Source organism: Sinocyclocheilus rhinocerous, unplaced genomic scaffold (assembly GCF_001515625.1).
Source record: "Sinocyclocheilus rhinocerous isolate Xijiao unplaced genomic scaffold, SAMN03320098_v1.1 scaffold566, whole genome shotgun sequence".
Classification (NCBI taxonomy): Eukaryota; Metazoa; Chordata; class Actinopteri; order Cypriniformes; family Cyprinidae; genus Sinocyclocheilus; species Sinocyclocheilus rhinocerous.
This window is the reverse complement of record NW_015647044.1, coordinates 22,245-31,157: the sequence shown is the minus strand read 5'-3', so window position 1 is coordinate 31,157 and position 8,913 is coordinate 22,245. Positions and strand designations below refer to the sequence as shown.

General features: G+C 36.1%; 2 protein-coding genes across 2 annotated transcripts in view; one reads left to right on the top strand and one right to left on the bottom strand.

Moving 5' to 3' along the window:
• acvr1bb (activin A receptor type 1Bb) overlaps nt 1-8,913 on the bottom strand; it is an 18,286-nt gene that overhangs the window by 7,076 nt on the left and 2,297 nt on the right. The gene's annotated exons all lie outside the window — the stretch shown is intronic.
• Nucleotides 7,911-8,913, top strand: part of pxmp4 (peroxisomal membrane protein 4) — an 8,318-nt gene continuing 7,315 nt past the window's right edge. The window contains exon 1 of the mRNA XM_016512835.1: nt 7,911-7,921. The gene's annotated coding sequence lies outside the window, so the exon portion shown is untranslated. The remainder of the gene's footprint in view (nt 7,922-8,913) is intronic.

Here is an 8,913-nt window from a genome sequence, read left to right as displayed (position 1 = left end):
ATTTAAAACACGCTCCTCAAAGAGGGAGGGGTGATGAGAGAGAGAACAAGAAAGAGAGAAAAAGAGAGGGATGGTGACGGCTGAAATGAAACACTGTTTCATATTTCCGCTCTTTGAAGAGAAATGAAATAGTGTCCTCTCCCCACAGGGCGTAAGAGCAGCGCAGGAGCTCCTCTTTCTCCTTAATTTACTCCCTTTTATTTGTAGACACCCTCTGCGCAGTCGGGAGGGCAGCCAAGACCGCCAGCCCCGGCCCTCGTGCAGCGGGGACATCGCTTTCATTATTAATGCAAAAAATTTCACCCAAATTGTGTCCGTGAATTTCTAATGAAGGCCTAATGAAGGAGTCTCCCGCATTGGGGGATGGAGATGGGGCAGAAATCTCACGAGCTGTTTTTTATTGTCAGGACAAAGAACATTAGTGCTCGACAATGCAGCGCAGTTGCGTACAGTGGCAGAATCTCAACTACACTGGCTTTGAAAATTGGAGAATGTTCCAGAAAGTTGTTTCTGGTGACTGTTGGCCTGGCAACAAAAAGTCTAAAAATGATGTTTTAACATGACACTGTACTTGGAGGTATGATAAAAAGTTATTTGCACTGAATGTACCAAACAAATTATGAATAATAAATGCTATGGACTCTTGCCATGAAACATTCTTGACTTTCTAAGCACACTTCAAGCGGTCCCAAAGATGTCCGCTCAAACTAAACTCTAAGATCGGCTAAAGGCCGAACGTGAACAGAACAAATTCAAGTAATTTGTTTGTAAAACATTCTTACATAAATTATCTCAATCAAATTACGCAAAAATTGTTTTAGGAACAATTCAACCAGCCAGAAAAAAAAGAAAGAAAACAATCAATTACTGCACCAGTTTATGCAATTAATATCTTTGTTGGCATGAAAGAAATATGGACTCATATTAGCCAAAGTGATTTGGAATCGTCAGTTAGAATGTATTGAAAACTATATATCTTGTATCGTATGCCATACAGATGATTTCCAGCAAAATCAAACACTAGGGCTGGGTTTTGACACAAATTTCACGATTCGATTCGATTCTCATTCACAAGCTTGCGATTCGATTCGATCCGGTTCCCAAGTCGATTCAATTCATTATCGATTATTTTGGATATATATCTGGTACACATGCAAAATTTTCTCAAGGGAAAAAAAAAAATCTCTTAACTAATGCTGTAAAATATACATGAGAGTCAGTTGGTACTACATTACTATAATACTGAAGGTTAAAACTGACTGATTTTTTAGGCTATACAACTGCTTAAATTATACTTAATTAAGTTTTTATAATAAAAGTTACAATTACAATAATATTTCTATTTCAATTCGTTTTTTTAAATATAAACATTTAAATGGTGGCTAAATTAAACATTGAAGAACAGTAAAAGTTATTATGAATATATTATATGGTGCATATATTTAGCAAAATGCTCCTCTCTATTGTTCTAGTTGACTAATGAGTTTACGGTCACTGAATATGTTTTTTTTCGGAGGTAAATGTGGCGTTACGTGACATTTTTACAAGCCGTTATATTGACGTCTTTGCACGGCTGAAACTGCAGCGTCTGTTGAGGCGCTACAGCGATCTGTCACTCCACATTAGCGCCAAAAATGTTTGAATACTGCAATACAATGAACATACTTTGAAATCTGACACTTTGTTTCATATTAAAAGTACCAAAGCACAATGCTTATTGCGATTTATTGAATGGGAGGTGCCCTTCAATGTTCCGTACAATAACTGAAAACAGGCTAGACTAATCGATTTTCGGGATTTAAGAATTGATATCGTTTCGTAAAAATGAGAATCGATTATAATCGAGATATCGATGTTTTTTACCCAGCCCTAGTGATCATGGTGGTATGGAAAGCACTCCGGTCGGGTCCGGTCCGATCATTTCCTGATTGATAAAATAAAGTCCCAAATTTGTTTCCTTGTTGGAATGCAGCATAAGACAACATGAAACATCTTTATATTTTCCTCCCCTTCATATAATTTTTCATGGTTAAAGAATCATTCATCAGGTCTGTCCACTAAGAGCAGCCAGACAGAGATGATTCAATCAAACTGGGACCAGAGCACATTTTTAATAGAAGATGTAGACGGTCAAAAGTTGCCCTGAAAAACAGCAGACGTCCCTCACACTCAATTTATATATTGCAATATGTTGTAGACATGAATGAGCAGCCAGCAATGGAAAATTGTTTATAATTAAAAACCCCACAATATGCAAATTGGGGGAAAAAAGTAAGTGTCAAGCACTATTCAACAGCTACTGTTGCAAGCTAAAAACCCTCTCCAAGTTGTGTCTCCAAATCCCTTTTTAATGAACATGAAAGCTAAAGATAAAAATACTCACTTGCTGACTTTACTGAGCATCTCGACCAACACTGCATTTTTAATTCAACTACCAGCATTTATATAACACCCATTTATTTTCAGCATCTGCCTGCCCTGATATATAACAATGTGAACTATGCCAGTACGCTGATCCAATAAAAATATTACATTTATAAAAAATGTAAAAAGGTTTGCATATAGAAATCTAAAAAGTACTGCAAAAACAGCCTGTTTTATTGAAAGGGTCAGAGGATATAAACAGTTTTTTGTACAGGAAACCATGACTAACAGACATGACTAGAGATTTCACAGGAAAAAATTAAAATAAAATGCTACCAAACTGTAAAGCAGGCTTCACTAATTACTGGCAGTCCTATAAAGGCATGTAACAAGTTGTGTAAAGGAGTTATGCAACAGCTGCGCGTCTCTGAAGTGCAACATTCATTTGGCGCTTGATGCACTTTCTGGGGAAGCTCCTACACAATGTCATTATTGAGATATTTTTCATGGCATATGGATAATTAGAAACAGTGAACTGAAATTTGAAAAAAAAATAAATAAAAAAAATAATTGGCACTGCAATTGTGTCCAAAATGTTCTCTGTTTTCACAGCGCTGAATGCAGGCTGCGGCGTGTTGCATTCGTGGCGTGACTGAACACAGCTCCAGCTCATGCCAGCAGGACTCATTTCAAGCCAAAAACACAGAGTGATTCAACAAATTAAGCCTGTGATCAATTGACATTAAGAGGATCCGGTTTTATTGTATACTCTTGCAGTATTGCCCAGGCTGTTTCTACATTTTCTGCTTTCAGCAACAGACAAGCACAGAACTTCTGCTTTACTAATCAAAGTGTTTGCATGTATGTAGGACATTGCAGAATGTATAAATTTAGCATGTGAGCTTGGTTTTCCACTGAACTAGTTTCATTTTTGCATGTAAGGTGGCATATTAGTTGATAGATGGGATTTCCTGTTATTTACACCCATTCACACAATATGACGTAAAGAGACGCGCCACCATCATGGGAGCTTCCCCTTGGTCTACGAACTGAGTGAAACTACTCGAGGACAGATGTTATGACGCTGTCGTTTGTGGTCGATGTCGCATTTGATGACAGAGATTTAACTGATGAGTCTTTTCTTATTGCGACAGAAGACAAACGGCAATAAAAAAAAAATTCACCTTACTCATATAATCACGCATTTAGGACAGCAAAATAATTCTGGCTTCATGACACCATATCCTCAAACTGACATGAACGTGTTTGTGCTTGCACATGTACACAAGATAAAGTGCTGAAAAATAAAAAAAAGGAGTCCCTGACACCTTATTTGATTAGACAAGATGTTAAGCTAAAATTAGATTAACAATGAACCTTTTTATTGTCTAGACTAGACGTCGCATGCTGAATTAAACATGCACCATAGTGAAGTCATGTGAAAACAATCTAGCATCCTGCTGTTTGAAAGGTTTTATATACCACATCTCATATTATTTAACAAACAAACAAACAACAACAAAACACCCATAAACAACATGTTTAGTAAGATTTGTCTGATTCTTGCGAACAGTATCGTTCCCCAAAAGGGTCTGATAGAGGTTTTGTGTAGACCCATGCAAACTCACAAGGCTTTTAATAGTGTAAGTAGGGCTGGGTGATTAAATGATAACAATAATTAATCGTTTTATAATTTTCCTCTATAAAATGATAACAAGAGTTTGATAAATGTTTGATATAATGTTTATGTGCCAAAAGTGGAAGGAAACAGCGCTACTCATTTGAAGCGCACCACACGGAGCATTTATCCGCTCGGCTCAAAGTTCAAATGCCAGCGCAGCACAAGCTCACTACAGCAGATGTGTTACTCGCTGATCATATGACCACTAAACATTGCCATGAGATCCAGTGTGAAGCACTTGAATTCAGCGAAGAACACAAATGACTCACTGATTTAAACTAGTTTAAAGCCAGATGAAACAGTGCTGACAAACAGGAGAACTTTTCAATCTACAAATCACCATCATTGAATATTATTATATTATTAATGTAGACATGTATTAAATGTACTAAAGGAGTAACAGAATATAATGTGCATTTCTAAGAGACATATATATATATATATATATAATATTATATAAATATAATATTGCAGCCTGCACTGGAAACTGTGCTGAAGATACGCATCAAATTCAGCCAACACAATCCCGTTTCATGATGTGAAACAGTCTCCCTCATTAGAAAATGCAGAAACTAAGACAATAATTTTTCTATTAAGATATTTATTTTGTTAAGGAAAAATGACTGGAAAAGTGTAAAGAATTCAAAAAACGTGAAGCGTTTGTCATGTTCTGACCTTAAAGTGTAGTTTAACACCACAGTTAATGGTCTGGTTTCTACAACTTTCACTTAGGAACAAAAATCTGCCTTTAAACTTGAAAGAAATAAAGATCTGGAATGTATAGTGATAATTATCGATATCGACTGATACAAAAAATGTTATTGTGACAATTTTTTTGCCCATATTGCCCAGCCGTAAGTATGAGTCTTCATTTTGTATTCAAAGGACAGTTAAATAATTTGCGAGCAAACACCCACACGTGCAAAACACAGCGAGACTCGCAGGTCTGTCTGAATGCAGTCACAAACAGCTCGGGACAGAACATTAGACACGCAGGAACCAGGGAATGAATATGCAGTCGCATTCATGTAAAGCTACAGATGATTGATTCAAAAAATTATTCTAGATCAACAATGTGGTTACACTGTCAACAAACTACACACAGCTCCATGAAAAGCAAGAGAAGTCACGCTGTTTCTAAACTATACCAGACACAAATATCATATGCCGTTATGCAAACATCTAAACTAAGCTCATGCTTTTACTCAAAAGAACAGCTATAACATTTCACAATGTACTCCTTTCAGCTCACTGTATGATTGCAAAGCATTAAAAAGGTATGATTGAGATACAAACATGGAGTCTAAAGCCGTTCACACTTCACACCATTGGTGACTTTGAAGCTACAAGTTGCATGTTGTCAGCCTAGTTCTGGTTGACAATGTTCAGCTGACAATGAATCAGTTTTTATGCCACAAAAAATGTAATAGGGAAAAATATTGTACATAAATTGCACCACTGCATAATGCATCATATAGGCTAAATTTTCAATTGAGCAACTGTGAATTAACTGGTCTCAATGCCTGCAATGCTGCCCAAGTCCTGAGACAGTAACACTGGCCTAAACAAACTCTTCTATCACATTTTACTATTGGGATTTTTGTGCAGCCAAGCAGTGTTTGATTAACAAAGAAATGTTGCCTTTTCTATCTAAAGAACATCATTCTCAGCAGAGCTGTGAAACATGCAGGTGGTCTCAAATAAATGGACATGCAGTAATGCTACTTATTTATAGAGAAAAGTGGTTTTCTCTGTAGTAACCTCCCCGAGAATCACTCTTACTAAGTGTTTTAATGATAGATAAAATCTATAGCCCAGTTGCAGACATTTCCACCAAAGAAAGGCGGTTCTGGACCAGTCAAACTGGCTCTGCTCTAGCCTTTAAACCTGCTTATCTACAACCAGCTAATGGCTTTGGCTGGCGAGCTCAGATAATGTCCTTTATGCAAAGTTTTCAGAAAAACAACTCAGTCAGGTTAGAGTGATGCAAAGCAAAACTAATGATTTGTTGTTCTCATTAAAATAATAAAAAAAAAGAAAAAAAGAAAAAGTTGTCTACACTGGAAGTGCCTGATGTACTGTAATGTCACAAGCATTCAAGTTGACGGACATTCTTTGCTTATTTTTATCCTACTGCAAAACAACCAGCAACTTTATTTTCCTTGTAGAACTGAATTATTTTATTTACAAATATCACATGTGAATTAATTACTGGTCTGAGATCTGACAGGTGACTATGGCAATGGTGAACAATCAGTGATGACAGATTTGCTTTTTATAGACACTGAAACTCGAATGACTTTCAGACGCAAACCACATCTTCCTGCTTCTGCCAATGACAGTTTCGAACTGACTAACACTTACTTATTTGGCGTAATTTATACACCTGAGTCTCAGTCCAACACACACTGAGGAGAAAGCTGAAATCTCTCAACTGTGAAGAGTACAAACTGTTAAACTTCTGTGTAAAATACAACTACGACTAAAATAATCATTAACAAAATCATCTATCAAATTAACTGAAGGTACAATGGAAAACTTCACTCTTTCAAAAGGTATTTTACAAGACATTTGGTAAGATTACAATAATATGTTAGGAACCACATACATTTAAAAATAAATGTCAAATGTGTCTTTACGACATTAAAAATATTTCTTTATTACATACATGGAGGGCCTAAAATTAGCCCTCAACATAGGGCTGGACAATAATTCAATATCAATATGTATCGCGATATAATTTTTTTCAATAACGGTGATATGATTTTTAAACACATTTCCGATATTTCGATATACATTACCAGTTTCCCATACATTGATTTAAAGGCATTTATAATAAGATTTCTATTTCAGATAAATAGTGTTCATATCGATATCGGAATTATATCGTATCGACCGAAATTAAGAAATATATCGTGATATCAATTTTGGCCATATCGTCCAGCCCTACCTCAACATGTGACAAAAGTGAGTTTGAGTAAACAAAACGTGTTACTTGCCAGTTGGCCAGTGGTTTTATTAGGGGCTACAACATAATGTGTGGTTTAAAACGCTATGTGAAAATAATGGTCAGCAGATAGTTGAGCAAAACCACTAAAAAGCATTTTTATTATGTGTAATAAAATAAACATAACTGAACTGAAATAAAAAATAAATATATTTTATTTCAGCTAATTGCCAAGGAAACATTTCTAATTTTCATTTATTTCAACCTGAAGTACTAACTACAATTAAAAAATTAAAAACTATATAGACATTAGGGCTGCACAATTAATCAAAGCGTGATTACAATTACGGATGCCACAATTACGTAATCATTCAAAGGCACAATTACATTAAAAAGTCCACTTGCATTATTCAGCATGCTTAATGCATTTGTTTGTTTTTTCTCTTTCTGCAGGTTATCTTAAGGGTTTTTCCCATTGTTTTAATTTTAGTTTTAGGAAAACTTTATAAAATCATGCACATTTTGCCTTTTATTTTTATTTAAAGAAGAAACCAAACCAATATATTGTTGACATTTGAGTGTTTTCAGCTTGTTGATTTTCATATAAAAATATGGCATGCAGTTGCTTCAAACAATGGTATAAAGCTACTCAAAACATCATTATATATAAATTGATAATTGTAATAATTGCAATTACAATTTTAAGGGAATAATTGACAATTATGATTTTTGTCATAATAAAATAGTTACATTTTACAAATACACAGCCTATTCAATAAAATGCTAATTGTATTATACATATGTACATTAATCAATTCACTGCCATTGGCAGATGAGGCAAAAATAATTCTGTACCCTGCATTTTTGAGATTTGCTCATTAATGCTTTGTATCTGAAGCAGAGTAATCCCTCTCACGCTTCAGTCGTGTGTTCAGATAAGCTTTTCACTGCTCTCATTAAATATGATACACAATCTCTGTTTACTCTGTTGTAAGTCAAGGTGGAAAAAGCATTAGCTGCTATCTGAGGATTACTAATGTTATCCATGCTGTTGCAGAACTGGGTGAGCAACAGTACACTGAATAAGTTTGGTTTAGAAACAGTTTTCACTCAGAAGTTGCTAGTAAATTAATTATGAAGAAATGGTAAGAAACACAGGTTTATATGAATGTATCTCTGAGGGGAACTGACAGTCTTCAGGAAAGTTTAGATCAGTGGTTCTCAACTCTGGCCCTCGAGGTCCACTTTCCTGCAGAGTTTAGCTCCAACCCTAATCAAACACACCTGAACAAGCTAATCAACGTCTTCAGATTTGCTAGAAAGTTACAGGCCGGTGAATTTGATCAAGGTTGGAGCTAAACTCTGCAGGAGTCTGCAGGAGAAAGCGGATCTCGAGGGCCAGAGTTGAGAACCTCTGGTTTAGATGGTATTTTCTTTTCATCTTACCTCCGTATAATGCATATTAAAGTACTGTTAAGCGCAGCGCTGCTTTGTTTAAAGCGGTAACAAAGGAAACGCTGTATCGCTGCTGCTCCGTAAGCGCCACCTGCTGTCAGAGAGTGAATCTGCGTCTCATTCAGCCCGTCTGCTGTTTCTGTTTCGTGCAGATGTTTTATGTAGCATAATTTCACAAAGCTAAAGTCACACTAGGGCTGCACGATAAATCGAAATGGAATCGAGATCGCGATTCGACAGAAGCTGTGATTGTCATGCGTATCTTTCAGTGAAGCACGGTTCTGTGATCAGCAGTAAATCTCCATCCAAAGGCCAGAGGGCGCTCTCGCGCTGAAACTCCAAATACGCCTCGCAGAAGAAACCCAGAAAATGCCTATCGCTGCAGCTGAATAAACAGAAGATTCAACAGCTTTCATTAATTCAACGTGACTAATAAACACACGACTACGGCAATATACGGTTTATC